A 19,726-nucleotide genomic window follows, 5' to 3' on the forward strand; every position below is an offset into this window, starting at 1 on the left:
AAACCTGTGTCCCCTGCATCGGCAGGCGGACTCTCAACCACTGCGCCACCAGGGAAGCCCAGGGATTTGTTTTTAAAAGCAGCTTCCAGAGCATTTCTGGAGATAATCTTCAATATTTTCTATATCTTCAGTAAAATGTTATTTGCTACTCAAAATGAAACTAAGACATTAAGAGTTCCTGAATCATCAATTCAGAGTTACCTGAATTCTATTTAAATTTTATTTCATCCCACAATAATTACCAAGACAGAAAAATGGCTTACTGTGTTTAAGAAGGATTTTACATAACCAGAAATGAAAAGGGCTTTCTGGTTGACTGAGTTGACCAGAAACTCAATTTACTGAGAACAATGTACATCCCAGTTCATCAACATTTCACATGCCTACCTTCTGGAAAAAGAATTGGAAAAATGTTTCACTTGACAATTAGTAGCATAAAACTATCTCAGCATGTAAGGTAAGTAGATATTTTGTGGAACTAATCACTTGACTTTTCCATCAGCGAGCAGACCCCTGGGTCCTGGCCCTTCTTCCACTGTTTCTCTTCTTTTTGGCTCCTGAGATACCAATGGTCCTACCAAGAAAACTGGTTCTCCCTCAAGGCTCTTCATTCTTCCAATTCTCTACGCTCTCCCCTCAGCAATCCCATTACAGAAGGCTTCAAAGATCAAGGATATACTGAGACCAAATCTCTATCTCTGTCCTTGTGGCCTCTTGTGTGCCTCAGGCCCATGTACAAATATCTATTTGATATGTCCATTGAAATATGTCATAGGCAACTCAAACTGAACAGGTCCAAGACTGCATCTATCACCTAGCCCCAGAACTGGTCTTCTTCAGTGAGCCTTACCTTCGTAGATGGCCCCACCAGTCTCCCAGCTGATCATGCCAAATCACGAAAGAGAGTCACGACGGACTGTTCTTACACCCACATCCAGTTGGTCACCAGGTCCTTCTGATTCTACCTGGTAAGTACATTCAGCCACTTCTCTCAGCCCTCTCTGCTATCAATCCCAGGCCAAACTACTCTCACCTCTTTCACACATCACTTCCCACCTGGTCTCCCTAAATCGGCTCTTATCTCCCCTCCAATCAATTCTGCAACTTTAGCCAGAGTGACCTCTTGAAGTTCAAATCAGATTATGTCACTCCGCTGTTTAAAATCGATATTGACTCCTGATTGTCTGAAATCCAAGCTGCTTTGAATAATCCCTGTTTAGCTTTGAAGCCTCTTCCCAGTCCTTTTCTCCAGTTAAACTATGCTTTTCTCCACTCAGAGCCTTCACACATAATTTCCTCTGTAACACCGTTTTTTTTTTCTCTCAGCTGACTCCTTTCTTAAGCTGGCTCCTATTCTCTCTTCGATTATCAGCATAAAAATCACGTCCCCAAACCCTAAGATCAGGTGAAATCACCCTGGAATCATTCAAACAACTCATTACCCTTTTCCTCCCTCGTAGCACTCATCGTTTTAGTTATGACTTGCTCATTGTCTACCTTCCCCCTACATTAGAAACCCAATGAAGACATGATCCCTGCAGCATCCCCACATGAGCCCAACGAACTGGACTAAAGACTCGAGTTTCGGTATTGGTTGGTCTTATTAACTTGCTGTGTTATTCTGGGAAGTCAGTTAACTCCTCTAGGCCTCCTTTGTAAAAGGAGAGGAGTTGAATTTGATCAGAGTTTAACGTCACTAATGTGTGGGTCCATTTTAAAAGCAGAAAAAAATTTTACAGACCTGCCAAGGTTGTGTCCTCAGACTCCCCAGAGGTCCTCTATCCCCAAGTTGAGAAAACTAATGTAAGAAACCAGGAAAATGTCCTTGAATTGTGAAATCTGGGCTTTATAAAGACCTTCTAGATTACTGTTGATATAAAAATGCAATATATTTTTTTTACTTGTTTTTTTTTAAAGCAATGGGATGCTTTGTGTGTGTGTGTGTGTGTGTGTGTTTAATAAATTTATTTATTTATTTTTGGCCGTGTTGGGTCTTCGTAGCTGCGCGCAGGCTTTCTCTAGTTGCAGCGAGTGTGGATTACTCTTCGTTGAGGTGCGCGCGCTTCTCATTGCAGTGGCTTCTCTTGCTGCGGAGCATGGGCTCTAGGTGCGCGAGCTTCAGTAGTTGTGGCACAAGGGCTCAGAAGTTGTGGCTCGTGGGCTCTAGAGTGCAGGCTCAGTAGTTCTGGCACACGGGCTTAGTTGCTCCGCGGCATGTGGGATATTCCCGGACCAGGGCTCGAACCCGTGTCTCCTGCGTTGGCAGGCGGATTCTTAACCACTGCGCCACCAGGCAAGCCCCCAATGCAATATTTTTAAATTCTGAAATTCTCTAAGCCCAAGAATATATTTGTTGATCCCCCAAAATCTGTGGATCCCAGTTTGAGAAAGAGATGGTCTCTTCCAGGTCTAAAATTAAATCATTCTAGGAAAGTAGATGTTTATTTTCCTGAGTACTTCTTAGTGAATCATTCCCTACATGTGGGCTCATTAAACTGCGATTTGGGAGAGAATACAAGGAATTCCATAGCATCAAATCATGTAGAAAAATTCTTTCATTTTAAGAGAGACAGATTCTCAGGTACTAATTTTGGCAGCAGGATGAGAAGCATTCAACCTTAATTCCACATATGTGGCAATGAAAGGCAGATATAAAGCATTTCTCCGAACTCAAATGAAATGATCTTTTTGATTATATAAAGAAGTGTGTAAGAAAATAAAAAGTGAGAGAAGAACAATAAAAAGGCAAAAAGCTAGGGCTTCCCTGGTGGCGCAGTGGTTGAGAGTCCGCCTGCCGATGCAGGGGACGCGGGTTCGTGCCCCGGTCCGGGAGGATCCCACATGCCGCGGAGCGGCTGGGCCCGTGAGCCATGGCCGCTGAGCCTGCGCGTCCGGAGCCTGTGCTCCGCAACGGGAGAGGCCACGACAGTGAGAGGCCCACGAACCGCAAAAAATAAATAAATAAATGAATGAATAAAATAAATAAATCTTTTTTTGTGGGGATCCACACCACATGGCATGCCAGAACTTAGTTCCGCGTCCGGAGCCTGTGCTCCACAACGGGAAAGGCCACAACAGTGACAGGCCCGTGTACCGCAAAAAAAAAAAAAAAAAGGCAAGAAGCTAACAGCTCAACTAAAAAATGCGCAAAGGACTTGAACAGACCTTTCTCCAAGGACATGCTGATGTCCAATAAGCACATGAAAAGATGCTCAACATCATCAGCCATCAGGGAAAGGCAAATCCAAACCATAACGAGATAGCACTGCACACCTACTAGGATGGCTATAATAAAAAAAATATGGAATGTAACAAGTGTTAGGGAGGATGTGGAAACTGGGACCCTTGTACATTGCTGGTGATAATGTAAAAAAGTACAGTAGCTGTGGAAACAGTATGGCAGTTCCTCAAAAGGTTAAATACAAAATTACCATATATGCCAGCAATTCTACACCTAGGTATATATATCCCAAATGAAAACAGAGATTCAAAAAGATACTTGAATACTTGAATGGTCACTGCAGCATTATTCACAATAGCCAAAAGGTGGAAACAACCCAAGTGCCCATTAACAGATTAATGGATAAACAAAATGTGTTATATACATGCAATGAAGTATTATTCAGCCATAAAAATGGAGTTGTTGATACATGTTCTAACATGGATGAACTTTGAAAACACTGTGCTAAGTGAAAAAAGCCATATACCAAAGGACAAATATTGTATGATCCCACATAACTGGAATACGCAAATCCATAGGGACAGAAAGTAGAATAGAGAACCATGGGCTGAGGGACGGGTGATGAGGTGTTAATTGTTTAATGGGCAAAGAGTTTCTGTTGGAGGTGATGAAAAAGTTTTGGATACAGACAGGGCTGTTGGTCGCACAACACTGTGAATGTAATTAATGTCGCTGAATTGTACACTTAAAATTGGTTAAAATGTCAAAATTTTGTTATATAGATGTTTACCATGATTAATAAAAAGTGAAAGAAGATGGGCAGCTTGTCATTTACTGAGTGGACATCTAAATTGCTAAACTGTTAATGATCTAATAGAGATATGAAATATACAGCATATTGTTTTAATAGGAAAACTTGTTCTACAGTCAAGGACCTCAAGAACTATCAGTAAGAAGCGTATGATTAAGCCCCTATTCTACCTGCTTCTTTTGGAATTATGGAGGTCTCCGTAACTGGTTTATACCTATCAAGTTGTACAAACTTTAATTCTATGGCTCAAGTTAATTATTAATCATCCTTAGCGATGAATGTTAAAGGCTTCAAGGATAACTGAAAAAAGGTGAACTATAAATCTAAATATTCTGATTTCCTATTACCCTTTTTATCCCCTTCTAGCAGAGGTGATAATAAATGATTAAGTGGCTATCAGAATCCAGGAGAGAAAGGTTAGAGCACAACTGTTCTCCCCGTAGGTTCTAAGAGCAGAGAATAATACTATTTATTCCTATTTTTACCTTACAGTGTTTTGCAAGAAACAACAGACCTTTGCCAGTGCTATTTAGATGCTTAAGAATTATTTTTATTTGTTCAGTTTGTTTGCTTTGTTTTTTAACTTGATAAGTGATGCTGATGGAAGCAAGTGTCATTCTTGGCTGAAAGATCCTGGGATTTTAACACCTCTTTTGTGACATGAATATATGTTTCAAAGGACTTTCCCAAATGTAACTCAACTGTACTGTGAACAGTGACCTCTTACTAGCTCTTCAGACTTCGGGTCCGAGACCTTTCTCAACAGAGTCAGAAAAGCATGCGCGCCAGCCGCCATCTTACGTGCTCTGCTGTGGTCGTCCTTCTCTCTGATTTGGGCTCCTCACTCTGTTAAAAACACTTGCCAAGTAAGTAGAAAGAGAAGTATCTTTAGTTTTTCTCAGGCTGTTTGGAATTAAACCCCTCAGTGCAGAAAGGTGACACCTATTCATAATAAATATTCTGTTCTTCGTGGCTTCCCTTCCCTGACTTCTTACTGAATGCCCAGAGGCCAGGTTCTTGAATTGCCTAAATATAAACAAAATGCTTGTTTCCTGACGGAGACCCCATCTGCCAAGATTCCACTCAGTCTGCTGATTTATAGGTGGTTCTAACTCTCTAAGTCCAGAAGATTGTAGCAGGAGTGGTGACACTGCCTACGTTCAGGCAAACAGAACGGCTAAAATAAAATCAACAGCAGTCCAAAGAGGAAGGAGCAAATTGGGTTAAAACATCCAGTTTCCTTCTCTTTTACCGCTTGATTCTTTTCACTCTACCTCTCAATTTCAAATTACAAGATAACCTCTTTCAACACAACTTGTTCATATACCACAGTAAATTGGTCACTCAAAATAATATGGTGAGAGTGCATATTTTGAAAAAAATAAGCAAATACTTAAAACTGAACAAACTTTTAAGGAGAAATAAAAATCAATCTTCCTTCATGTTCATGTTGTCATAGGACGGCTGATTCTATAAGCTATGCTACTTACTATCTTGACTCAAAACCCAAGATAACTGTAAAGCTTCCACCGATCATTCAATTTTTGGACACTTGGTTATCTTGCCCAATATTTCAGTATCTACCCAAGAATCAAACAGCCATTTATTAAAGTCAGCATTTTCATGTATCCCATGTAAACAAATAGTCTTAATCTCTATCTCAGGGAAAGGGAAGACCAAAGACAATCCGCAGACTTGAAGCTTGGTAATGAAAGAGAGTCAGATATGTCAGGTCACCAGATCTCTGAAGACAGAGTCTGCTAACAGTGAAATGTCAGCTCTGGTTTTAATTCCTACCAGAGAGATAAGAATCAGTAATTCCCAAAGTAGTACTAAGTAAAACTGATAATATTCTGGAAAGTAGTATAAAGTCTATAAAAGTATGCATTTGGAAAAATATTCCTGCAGTCAATCTTCGCATTGAAATACGTTAGCCAGAGATATTTCTGTTGATTTTGTTACAGCTGCAACTTTTCCAATGTACGAAGCATTAAAGTTACAAACTGGCTTGCTGGTTGAGTGGTCTGGAAAAAGTATATTCTGTCTCACTGGACTGCTGTAAATTTAAATCCATTTCTTCTATTTCTTAGCTCATTTTGGCAGAATACTTCTAGCTAAAAGTGTAATAAACTATATTGTCATACTTCAGGGTTTTTACAACTCCATCTACCATATTTGGGAGTGGGGGGGGAGCAAGAACTCATAAGGAAGTAAAGGGTATTATGGTGACATTTTGTAACCTTTAGCTAGCTAGGGACAACTGAAATCATGTGTTTAAGATGGGAAGCATTACTAATTTGGGATGATTTCTTGTGGCTTTTTGTTTTTTCCTTACACCAGCATCACTAAAATTGTTCAGGAATAGATTTCTGTTTTTCTTTAAATCATTTTCCCTCCATAATATAAAACACGATTCCTTTTAATAAAGGCAATATTCTTGGTAAAATTTAAACTGACAGAAGATGGGAAACCAGATTACTAATTAATCTGTAAGTTTCTACAAAAGATAATTTTGAAAAACGCTAAGACTTCCATTAACTGTCAGTCAATTCACCAAGTATAGTTCCCTTTCTACAAAAAGCCAACATAGTAACCAAATGAAAAAAATAATTAAAATGGTACAGATACATTGAAAAGTGACTATCTTGACATAATTAACACACCTCTGAATTGTCATGGAGGAGAAGGGAGACCAAAGGGGTGAAAAAGCACGGGAAGCCTATTTAGTGGCAACACTTTATTTTGTAATTCAACTTTCATTCATTTAATATGTATTTATTGAGTTGTTACTATGTATCAAGCATTATGCTCGATGCTGAGGACATATCAGAGAATAGGATAGAGGTCCTTGCCTTCAAGAGTTTACAGTTAGTAACACACTGACATTCTAATAACTTTTAATAAGGGGGAAAAGGGATACAGCCAGAAATTTTGAATTGAGGACTTAAAATTCTAAACATTTCCGTTGTAGCTCTAATTTTAGTTATTCCTACAAGTTCCTTTGATATATAAAGCTATATGATTGCCCTCTCTGTGAACAGATCAAGGCTGTCACATTCCACAATGCTTAGAAAATTAAGTATTGGAAGGGTCCTTAGAGACCCATTTGTCTTCTCTCTCCTAATCTGTCAACGTATATGGGAAAACTGAGGCCAGAGAGGGGAAGTGATTGATTAAGTTCATGTATCCACCATGTCTATTTTTATGTGCTTTTTTCCAAGTAAGTTATAACTTTGGAGGTATCATTACAACTAGTGCTTTTAAAAAAAAAATCTATGTTTTAGAAAACAAACTTATGGTTACCAAAGGGGAAAGGCGGGGGTGGGGAGGGATAAATTAGGAGTTTGGGATTAATATATACACACTACTATATACAAAATAGATAACCAACAAGGACCCACTGTATAGCACAGGGAACTATACTCAGTATTTTGTAATAACCTATAAGAGAAAAGAATCTGGAAAGGAATATATATATGTATAACTGAATCACTTTGCTGTACACCTGAAACCAACACAACATTGTAAATCAACTACACTTCAATTAAAAATAAATAACTGGGTTTCCCTGGTGGCGAAGTAGTTAAGAATCCGCCTGCCAATGCAGGGGACACAGGTTCGAGCCCTGGTCCGGGAAGATCCCACATGCCACGGAGCAACTAAGCCCGTGCGCCACAACTACAGAGCCTGTGCTCTAGAGCCAGCGAGCCACAACTACTGAGCCTGTGTGCCACAACTACTGAAGCCCACGCGCTTAGAGCCCGTGCCCCGCAACAAGAGAAGCCACCGCAATGAGAAGCCCGCACGCAGTAACGAAGACCCAACGCAGCCAAAAATAAATAAATAAAATAAATTAAATTTTGAAAATATTCTTTAATAAATAAATAACTAAATAGGGGACTTCCCTGGTGGTCCAGTGGTTAACACTCTGCACTCCCAACGCAGGGGGCCTGGGTTCAATCCCTGATCCCTGATGGGAGAACTAAGATCCCACATGCCGTGTGGCATGGCCAAAAAATTAAATAAATAAATAGGAAAAAATAAGTAAATTAAAAAAAAAAATCTTTACCTGACACCTTTTTCCTTTACCCTCCCTCTGGTCTCCACTGTGACACTAACCTCCAAACTTGGTGGAAGCAGTCTCTTCTCACAGGGTCTGCCTCTTCTTTTTTTTTTTTTTTATTTTTTTTGTGGTATGCGGGCCTCCCTCTGTTGCGGCCTCTCCCGTTGCGGAGCACAGGCTCCGGACGCGCAGGCCCAGCGGTCATGGCTCACGGGCCCAGCCGCTCCGCGGCATGTGGGATCCTCCCAGACCGGGGCGCGAACCCGGTTCCCCTGCATCGGCAGGCGGACGCGCAACCACTGCGCCACCAGGGAAGCCCAAACTAAGCTACCTCTTCTTAATGTCTTTTCTGAGGCCTCAGCCCTGTACTACCTCCTCCTTCTCCACTGATTTGCACTCTTCCCTCCCTTCCTTGATTCAGCTTTTCTAGGAGAGCTGTGCTATTGGCTGCCCCAGTCCTCAGGGGCCTAAAATCACTCCCTCCATTCATATACCACCTACTACCTTCTAACCTCCCCAAATACCCATTCCTCCCACTGTACTTAAGCTATAATCTTAAACAATGATCCCCTCCTTGCAGCTGTTAATAGCATTACTCCTTTTTTCATTCTTCTTGACAGTTCACTGTCATTTTACAATATTTCAGTAAAAAAAAAAAATATATGTGAGCTTGGGAGTCGGAAAGATCTCAGTTTAAATTATATTCCTCCCGGCACTGGCAGTATGCCCTTAGACACGTTATTTCACCTGCTAAACTTCACTTTATTCATCTATAAAATGGGGGTAATCATAATTCCTATGTGACAGGGCTGCTCTGAGGATGAAATAAGATTATATACCTGAAGTTGCTCACCCAATGCCAGGTCCATAGGAGGAACTAAGCGTTGTGTTCTTTTCCTCTTCTTCAAGCTCTCCTTATTTGGCAGTGATGACCTTATCTACTCTTGCCACTCTCTCATCTTCCCCTTTTAAACTTGACCTGTGTGCTGCTTCTTGAGAAGCATTCTTCACGCGACGCTCATGACACCCAAAACAACGTGTCTCGTTCTGGCCTCCGAAACGAGGTTCAGTCCCGAATCTTCACCTCTCTCTAGGGCTTACTGAGATACTCCACCTCCACTTCAAATTCAGCAAGTCTGAAATCAACCTCATCTTTCTTCCCCCAAACAGAGTCTCTCTCCCATATTTCTTCCACCTGTCTATACATCAGCCCAGAGTTCATTTTTGACTCTTCTTTTTCTTTCATCCTCTTTATTTTTTATTCACTCACCAAATCTTACATTATCAAAATATCTCTTTCACTTGTCCCGTCCAAACGGAGCTTCTGTCACACCACTTCCCTCTCCCCAAATCTTCAAGTTCCCCAATGCCTCCTAGACGAAGTCCAAGTTCCTCACTCTAGCCTTTATATCCTGCCAAGCTCAGCCCTTTTCCCCTCTTATGTGAACCGCCCACTGATTCTAGAGTACAATGTGCCCCCGACATCCTGAAATTCCTGCCCCATGATGCTCCTCATGTTTAAAATTTCCAGCTCTTCCTTCTCATGTTTCCGCATCCACACTTTCGGGGTTCAGCTCGGGTGCAAGCACTTCGTGAAACAACCACTGACTATTCCAGCTCTGCAGATGTGTTTTCTTCTATGAACTTGCACTACATGTTTTCCCTCAAACATACATCACCCAGCTCTGTGATTTAATTCTTTCATGTGGTCTGTGCTGGTATTGCCCTTGAAATGAGACTGTGAGGGAGGAACGACCTTATTCCACTTCGTCTAGAACAGGGCTGGATATAGAAAAGTAGCTTGGAAATACTTGTTTAATAAACAACACAAACAAATAGGAACAGCAACAACGATAAAACCTCCGTACGAATAACTGTTGTAGCCCTTTACCTGACTTAGCAGCCCTGCTTCAAATGCTATAGAAGATTGAAAGGCCATAACAAGTCTGTGAGCTGAACACTCCTCATCCCTGAATTATACAGGCAAAAAGTAGCTGATAAGGTATCTATGTGCTTTTATGGACTCATTTTCAACATCTGCAAAAAAATTAAAAAATGAAAGGCGGAGGAGGAGTTGAAGAAGGAGGAGGAGGAGGAGGAGGAGGAAGAGAAGGGGGAAGACGGAGAGAAGAAGAAGTAAATTTAAAAATAACATTTAGGCAAGAATGCTAATAGCATTATGCTTAATTAGCAGACATAAAAGTATATCTGAATCATTTAATAGTAACACTTGCATAATCCTTGCTAGGAACTGTTTTAAGTGCTAGGGACACCCAGAAGATAGACTCTGTCTTCAAGAAGCTCACTCCAGGGACTTCGCTGGTGGCGCAGTGGTTAGGAATCCGCCTGCCAATGCAGGGGACACGGGTTCGAGCCCCGGTCTGGAAAGATCCCACATGCCGCGGAGCAACTGAGCCCGTGCACCACAACTACTGAGCCCGCGCTCTAGAGCCCGCAAGCCACAACTACTGAGCCCGCGTGCCTAGAGCCTGTGCTCTGCAACAAGAGAAGCCACCGCAATGAGAAGCCCATGCACCACAAAGAGTAGGCCCTGCTCGCCACAACTAGAGAAATGCCGCACGCAGCAACGAAGACCCAACACAGCCAAAAATAAATAAATAAAGTAAATAAATTTATATAGAAAAAACAAAATAAGACTAAATTAAGAGAAAGATTAAAAAAAAAAAAGCTCACTCCATAAAACTAACTACAAAACCAACAATAATCCAATACGATAATTGGTACATTCCAGGCATGAACCCAATGCTGTGAGAGGAACACTGATGAGCCATCTGGAGTGGCCGAGCCCTGATATCCATGATGCAAACAGAGGCAATGAGACCGAGGGGGTAGGCTGAGGTAGACCACGAAGTCTGTAATGCTCCCAGGAAGGGGGGTGAGATGCAAACACAGTGTTTGAGAAAGAACTCTGTTTACTTGGAGGATGAAATGGAAATGGTGCATTGAGTCGGAGAGACAATTTGCAATAACTCAGGAGAGGGATAAGGAAAATCTGAACTAAGACAACATGGATGGAAATTAAAAAGTTGGAAAAACAAATTTTTAATAGCAGCAATCAGTAGGTTCACACATAAAGATTTTTTTCCCCACTACAGCAGGGAGCAGAAGTGTTCAAAGAATTTATTCTCCTTAGACTCTTACTTGCTGTTGCTATTACTATTATTCCAAAGTCTGATGGATGAAAGGATGAGAATAGTTACTCCACATACTGAGAACACAAGTTGGCAACATGGTTAACTTTCACTCGTGACTTAGGGTGAAAGTCAAGTCACCTCATCACGTTCCAGCCACCACTCATCCCAGTTCTTAAAAGGATGTGAACTTAAAGGAAGTTAGTCTACTGTGTGGGACTGCTTCCAAGAAGCACTTTTTCTGGTGAATGTGGGATAGGGTACAGATCTGTCACATTTCACCCTTTTCATGTAGGTGCATAAAATAAAATTTTAAAAATGAATTAGCACAATGAAAGAGCTTCGTGCCTTTCCTGAACAAAGATATTACAGAGATATTGAATAGCTGCAGAGATTCTTTGAACATATGCCATACCGCACAGATAAGCATTTTATTTCCTCATTTGGAAAAGATGAAAACTAAAGGCAATGATTATAGTAATATCGTAAAGATATATAGTGCTGTAAAAAGCACTGCATGCATTTAATCTTACTGGATCCTCACAATCAATATCTTAACAGGTAAGGAAATCGAGGTCCAGAATATTTAAGCGATTGCCAATTAACAGAAAAGGACAGACTACAACCCAAGTGTCCTGATGTTCAGGTGTCAACTTTCAGGTGTCCTGGAAGCAGCAACTCTCTCTAGAATTACATACTTAGGGTTCTTCCAAAGTATAACGGGAGGTCAGGGCTGGTAAAATCACTTTCTCTGTTTGTATATAATTATTATAATACTTCCTAAATAATACTCCTTATCTTTTCAGTGAAAGTAACAAAAAGCGTTTTGTGGTTTATTATTCATGTTAGATTTCTCTGGATATTCAAAATGGATTACTATAAAAAATTAGGTCTTGTCAATTGTACTTATTCTTCAGTGGTTATTTCTGTACACAAAAGTGCTCTCAATTTTATGACGCTATCTGGAAGAAGTTCAACAACACATTGTTAATACTCTACTGCTACAAAATAATTTTAAAGCTCCATGGGAATTTAGATTTGCACAAGTTATTAGGATGTGACCTTTCCCTTAGATTTCTTATTTTAGGATCAACTTAACATGGTATTTCCCCAGTGGGAACTGTTGTACTTCCTTCGCAGATAAGAAAAATAGCAATCACAAATTATAGTGAGTAAACTTAGGGAAACATATATTTCTGTGATGCAGATGAAACTGAAATCATAAAAGGGGGCCACACGACTTATTCCTTGGGTTTGAGAGGAAAGCCAGTGGCTTGCTAACAAAAGAAAACAAGTCATGCCATTATGGTATTTCCCTGAAATTTATTCCTAATTGTTTGTCCCAGCTACCAAGTCTTATGACTTTTAAAGATTATTAAAGATGTTTACGTCACTAAATTTCCTATGTCCTGTCTACTGGGAGTATAAAAGTTTAAAAATATCAAGCTTTTAATAATTTAAATGATTTCAGATCACAGGATCTGGACTGAAGGACAAGGAGTTCATAAGTGTGAAGAAAAAAAAAAATCAAAACAACAACTAGAATAACACAGAGATCACAGTTGCTTCACATTATGGTCCATGGAATAACAGTGGCCTCCAATGTTTGAGCTCTCACTATATGATACTGTGGCAGAATTTATGCACATTATTGGTAACATATGAGTTACTGGGAGTATCCAAAGAATCAAGCATACTACAGCTAGGACTGCAGAGCTCATTATTGGCAATTTTTTTAAAAAAGGTAAACAAAATCATCGAAGGAGAGATTAGGAAGATGTACATTTTTCCTACCAAAATAAATAATTTTACACACTGTTAGTTCATGAAAACATTAAAATTAAGAAATTACAAAAAGATTAAATTTTTCTTTTCTCTTATGAGAAAGTGTGGCTGTCAATGAAAATCAAGTAATCGCCAAAAGTAATTTTTTGTATCCTCTTCTATCAGACATTTGTACAGTAGGTTTTATTAAAATTACTACTTGAGAACAAACACTGCTTTATTGAAATTATTACTCAAGAGTCTCAAATAATCAAACCCCTCCCCCACCATGCATTCTTCAGTTTAACAAACTGTTAATATCACAGAAGTTCTTTTAAGCTTAATTTTTAGAAATTAACCGTCTACATTTTATAACAGTGACTCATGTTTTCAAGTAAAGATAGTACTCATTGGGATCAACTTACATGTTTTTCCAGAAGATATTTATTATACAGTTTAGACACAGCTAGGTTTTAAAATATTGTTTTTCAATGAAAAGATAATTTAGAAATCATTTATCACAATCCCTTAGTTTTACAGACAGTGAGGGTCAGGGATAGCAGTGTATTTACTTTCTCAAATACCACATACACATATTTAAAAATCTATGTATATGTATTAAGAACTGGAAGGCAACTTGTAGAAATTAAAATAGTTTCAATAAGGATGTTAAGATTATAGATAATTTTTTAAAATGTTCTTTATTGTTATTACATTGCTTATTTGATATTAAAACATACAATATACTGCATTGTAGTTAAAAGCTGTAATCTCTATTTCATGTCATTAACTATAACACTTAACCCCAAATGAAAGTTCAGAATAAAAAGGAAAAACAAACACCCATAATCTTTTTTCTATTCATTGTACATTTTAACCATACGATTTTGCATTTTAAAATTTTCTCTTATCATTGTATCTTTATTCTAATATTACTATTCACCTCAAATATTTAAACCACAAATTAAAAATATTTGATTGAAATAAATCCTTTAACAAAATTGATTTGTATCCTTCTCTCTGGATGTGCTACTTTGTTAAACCTTCACTTTTGCAAGCAGTCATTCCTTTATAACAACTAGTAACATGCAGACTTAAAGGCCATAGGGACCTGCAGCACAGGTTTTAAATTTGATTTAAATTTGGTATAGCCTCAAGAAATAATCTGCAGTTTCATTGCAACCAAGTTGGTTTATTCCTAACCCAAAACATAAACAACACCCCCATCACAATCCAAAAAACCAAAAACTACCCCAAACCCCATATTATGCTAATATCTAAACAACTGGTGAAAACTCCTCACTCTCCACCCTCATTCTGCTGTCAAACACACAGAGCCAGAGCTAAATGATAACAGATTTAAATGAACAGAAATCATTTAAACATATGCTTTGGAAATATGTTTTTGTTCATTTTGCTACTAATATATCCTCAAAGCAATGTGAAATGTCATAAAAACGAATAATGCAGGAGTAATATAGTTGCTCAAACCCTTTAACGTAGAAACTCCTCTTAAAGCAACTTATCTGAAGAAAATGATTTTTTAAACAGTGAAATACGTGCATGAAGATATTCACTATATGTAACTGTGTAAGACTAAACAGTAATTGTATAATAATAAAAAATTAGAAGCCACCTGAAAACTGGCTTAGTAAATTCTTTTTTTTTTTTTTTTTTTTTTTGGTGGTACGCGGGCCTCTCACTGTTGTGGCCTCTCCCACCGCGGAGCGCAGGCCCCAGACGCGCAGGCTCAGCGGCCATGGCTCACGGGCCCAGCCGCTCTGCGGCACGTGGGATCTTCCCGGACCGGGGCACGAACCCGTGTCCCCTGCATCGGCAGGCGGATTCTCAACCACTGCGCCACCAGGAAAGCCCCTGGCTTAGTAAATTCTGTGATATCACTAATATGGACTACTGTGTTGCCATTATGACACCTGAAAGCCAATTAAAAAGGAAGAAAGACATGTAATCTAACAGTGAAAGAAGCAGAAATGCTACATATACTGTAACTGTTAGTAATTAAAAAAATGTATACAGGTCAACCAGAACTGAAAGAAACTAAACAGAAGTTAGAATAGTAGTTTATGTGTGATTAAGTGTGGTCTTTTTATTTTAAAAGATATTTTCACAGCTTCTCAGTAACAAAAACGTCTTAAAAGAATTTAAAGTAAAATGAAACAAACCCAAGGGCCCAAATTCAAAAGCCAAAGTCATTTATCTGTCCTCCTTCCTAATCTTATTTCTGTTTGTACCACCTCCCCACCTTTAATATTGTAGAACCCTATCTATGTTCCAGTCCTGCAGCCCTGAATTCATACACAGCAGCACAGCTAAGCAGAGAGTTTATTTACAGAGGGCAGGCCTGAACTCTGCATGTGAGCACATACAGAAAACGATAAAGATCGTCGTGTCCTATTAGTAATTTACAGAATTGTGATTTGCTCCACCCAGTACACCTATAATTGAATTCCTCAGCCATAAAATCATTGGGACCAAACAAGTTCAGATATCTTTTATCTAAACCCTTTTTTTCTCCCTTACCCTCAGTTAACATATTTCTTATGGGGCTTTTCTTCTTTTTATAGATTCATTTGTCTTAGTTATAAATTAACCCACAAGCAACTCTCCCAACCACCCAGCTCTACTGTTTCCTGTGTACCAGGTTCCTTTCTACTTGCACTATTTATGATATAGGGGCCATTTAAACTGCCGGTTGGTAAATGATGTCCAGGAAATCATCTCTGGATTTTCAAAAAAGACTCCTCCTAAGGAGAAATGCCCCCAAGCAGAGATTCTCCTCATAGCTGGGCACCCTGGAAAGAAGTGGAATGGAACTACTGAAGACTTCTATTTCTTTTTCACTTCTTAAAATTGTGGTAAAAGATACATTACCTAAAAATTGACCATTTTAAGCATTTAAAAATGTACAGTTCTGTCGCATTAACTACATTCAGACTGCTGTGCATCCATCACTACCATCCAGAACTTTCTCATCTTCCCAAACTGAAACTACCTTCCCTTGAAACACTAACTCCCCATCCCCCGCTCCTCCCAGCTCCTGGTCACTGCCACCCTACTTGCTGTCTCTATGAATTTGACTATTTTAGATGCCACTTCTGTTTTTTCTTGTTTCGCCTAAAGCGTGTGAACTAGTGTAGTTTCCAAAATTGGTTGAACACATAAGAGAGTTGCCGGCAAAAACCCTTCAGGGAAGAAGTCTTAATACTCAGCATTTTGTTTTTCATGCCCAAACACTTGAATTCAGACCAAACACTCATTCCCAGATGCCAGAGCACATACTTGCCCCTTACTTGGTCTTCCAAGAGTCTGGTCTTTTGATTTATCTATTTTTTTTAAAGTTAAACTGATTTTCAAAGCAAACTTAATACAGCTATTGATTTCCTTTAAGAATCAAAGTTCCCTTAGTACTGCTTATACTCACAGAATTCCCAGACATTTTACCTAAAAACAGCATGATCTTCTCTCATCTTCACCATTCAAATACAAGGCTACTCATTCTAAGTGCTTGTTCAAATGTTGTCCTGGGTAAAGTAGACTGGTGGACCAAGAGATCATTAATGAAATCTAAAGACTTGGTTTGAACACTGAAATCACACCCTGACCATCACCAACTAAAAATTTTGCTCAGAGGTGGTTTGTGAGGACTCAGAGCCTTGTGGGTTTTTTTTCCCCCACTCACAGGTTTTCTAGGGGCTGGAAGTAAGTGGCTGGAGAACTAAGTGGAGAGCAAACCTGTGGAGGTGAGGATGGCTCTTGTATGGACAGGATTAAGAAACAGCTCAAGGAGTATCCTTGATGAGAAGAATGTTCTAAGGTTGGCAAACAAACAGAAACTCACTCTAAAAATCAGTAAAAGTCTAACGAGAATGATTACTGAGGGACTCCAGTGTAACTTGTAAAGAACGTTTCATCTTGAAATAATCTGAGGTTTACAGAAAAGTTGCAAAGATACTCGAGACAATTCCCATGTCACTTTCACCGGGCTTCCTACTGATAACATTTTACAACCACAGCCCAATGAGGAAAACTAATAAATGAAAACTGGCACACTACTCTAAACGGCTTTATCTGGATTTCACCAGTTTTTCCCACTCAGGCCCTTTCTCAGTTCCAGGACCCAATCCAGGATCCCACATTGCATTTTGTGGCCACTGCTCCGTATCTCCTCCAGTTCCGCAGTCTTTTCTTTTCCTTTTTTTTTTTTTTTTAAGGGGCTTTATTGAGGTATAGTTGACATACAGAAAAGTTCACACATTTAATGTATAGTTCCCCAGATTCTTCTTGTCTTCCATGCCCTTGACACTGTTGAAGAAAGCTGGTGAGGTATTTTGTAGAATGTCTTTCTATTTAGATTTGCCTAACATTTTCTCATGATTCAACTGTCGTTATGAATTTTGGGGAAGAATACTGAAGACCCGATGTGTACTTTTTGGGGGTATATAAGCTCAATATGTCTTAGTACTGTAGATATGAACCTATTAACCTGGATCACTTGGTTAAAGTGGTGTCTGCCAGGATTCTTCTGCTTAAAGTTACTACTTTTCTCTTTGTAATTAATAAATATTTAAAGGGAGATACTTTGAGGTTCTGTCCATATTCTTCTCCTCCTTTCACCTTCTAATGTGAGCATTCATCAGTGGGTCCTGCCTGTAGCAGTAACTGCTGCTGAGGTTCTCTGATGGCAATTTTCCATTTCCCTTATTCCTTTAACATTTACTAATTTAAATTCTTCTGTAAGGAAAAGTTCTCCTCCTTCAATTTATTCATTCAGTCATTTATTTATATCAGTATGGAATCACGTATATATATATATTTTATTTTGGGGGTTGTAATCCAGTGCTATAGTTTTTAAAAATTTTATTTATATTTATCAAATATATTTGATATATATATATATTTATATTTATCAAATTATTTATATTTATCAAATTATTCCAGCTTTGGCCATTGGGAGCCGGAATAATTTGAACAGTAAAATAAATAACTATACTACTGGATTTTAATTCCCCAAAGAAAATATATAGGCATGGGCATTGGATAAATTAAGCTACTTTCTCCTTTGTGACCTGGGATCATAGTTGCATGGCCTACAGAGAATCAGGAAAGATATTTTAATTTTTCTCTCAATTCAAATACAAGTAACACAGGAACCTAATATAATGTACTTGTACTGAGACTTATTTCTAAGGATTTGTGTTATTTCTCAACCTCTGGGTTTGTTTTGTTTTGTCTATCTTCGTTTTGTCTTAGACAAATACGTTACTTTGCTTTCCTTCCACTGACTGGTAAATTATACAGTAGACAGTATTCTGATAGTCAAAATAAAAGCTCTCTAAGAAATTTTACAATAAAATACTATGAAGCATTTGCATGTTCTTTTAAAAAGACCCTTCTAAATACAAATTTAGTATAATAAATTCTGAGTTTACCTACCGTTAAAGGGCAACTCTTGTTTAATGAAATGGCCTTCTTGTATGTCTGCGGCTTAGAGTTGGCTTCTTTCAAATCTGAACAATTAAAAGGAAAAAAGATTTTTAATACACACACATATTCAAAATTCGTAGACAACCTAGGATACCAAAATGTACAAGCACAAATGAATGTATTTTCTCTGTTGGATTTCATCATGACTGTTTGCTTTCCCTGAGCTTAGAATGCTTTGTATTCTCTAGAAGCAACCAACAGACTGACCTGTAAATCATTCAGGGCTGGAGAATCTTCCTAAAGAGACATGGATTAGATTCATTTTGCCTACTTTCCTGTTCTGTCACTGACCATGGGTCAAGGTCCTTTGTCTCATCCATCTTTTATGTCAAATTAATAAAGACACCTACGTTGGGCAGACTTAAGAAAAACTAGATTTTAAAGGGTTAGTAACGTCAAGAGATAGATGACTGATAAAATTTATACACAGCAAAGATTACATTTATGAAAATATAAGCTCGTTCTAGAGGGCACATGGCTGTTAAGCCTAAGGTAAAAGTGTCACAACCATTTAGGGACAGTAGATACAGCACATTTCACGTGGACCAGATTTTTAAAGGAAGATGCAGAGAGCAGATTATCTGAGTAACTGTGTCAAAGGTCTAAGGATGTGTATCCTTGGCTCTTACGAAGGGCTCAGGGATCCTAGAATAGCTGTACATTTCGGAAAGACAAAACAGTACCCAGTGCCAAAGCCTTATCATCAGGGCCTTCAAAGTCCCAACATCCAGACCCAACATTCTGCACAGTCTAACCTACCCAAAATTCTAATTTTTTTTCTTTTTTTAATGCTGCACCTTTCCACTTGGAATTTGCAAAACCTATTCTATTACCCAATGCATGGGTAACGTAGTGGATCATGAATATAAAATGTTTTCCCATTTTGTTATTTCTACTTTGAAAGAATATAAACTACAGCCAATGCATTTTGTTTGATTCTTTGTTTCACTCGCATTGCTTAGTACTGTTGTTTGGAAACTGAAAACCTCCTAATGAACTCACTATCAACAATACAGTAACAATTTTGTTTTCATAATCGGGCATATTCTTCTATAGAAAGAGCTAGCTTGTCAGGGTTTCAGACCGGCCTGCTTTGCTTTTTGACTGCTCATCTGTATCACAGCAGTTTATTCTTCATGTGAAACAAACACTCTTTCATTTGTTAGTCAAAAATGAAAGGAGTACCACATCAAACATGTCCATTACATATAACATGCATAGCGCATGAGAAACAACTTTATAATGGATTA

General features: G+C 38.7%; 1 protein-coding gene across 2 annotated transcripts in view; it reads right to left on the reverse strand.

Moving 5' to 3' along the window:
- The window catches only part of PPARG (peroxisome proliferator activated receptor gamma), a 130,334-nt gene that overhangs the window by 88,796 nt on the left and 21,812 nt on the right, over positions 1–19,726 (reverse strand). For both annotated transcript variants that reach the window (XM_028479208.1, XM_028479209.2), the window contains exon 2: positions 18,426–18,499. The gene's annotated coding sequence lies outside the window, so the exon portion shown is untranslated. The remainder of the gene's footprint in view (positions 1–18,425; positions 18,500–19,726) is intronic.

The sequence above is a fragment of the Physeter macrocephalus genome, chromosome 18 (assembly GCF_002837175.3).
Source record: "Physeter macrocephalus isolate SW-GA chromosome 18, ASM283717v5, whole genome shotgun sequence".
NCBI lineage: Eukaryota > Metazoa > Chordata > Mammalia > Artiodactyla > Physeteridae > Physeter > Physeter macrocephalus.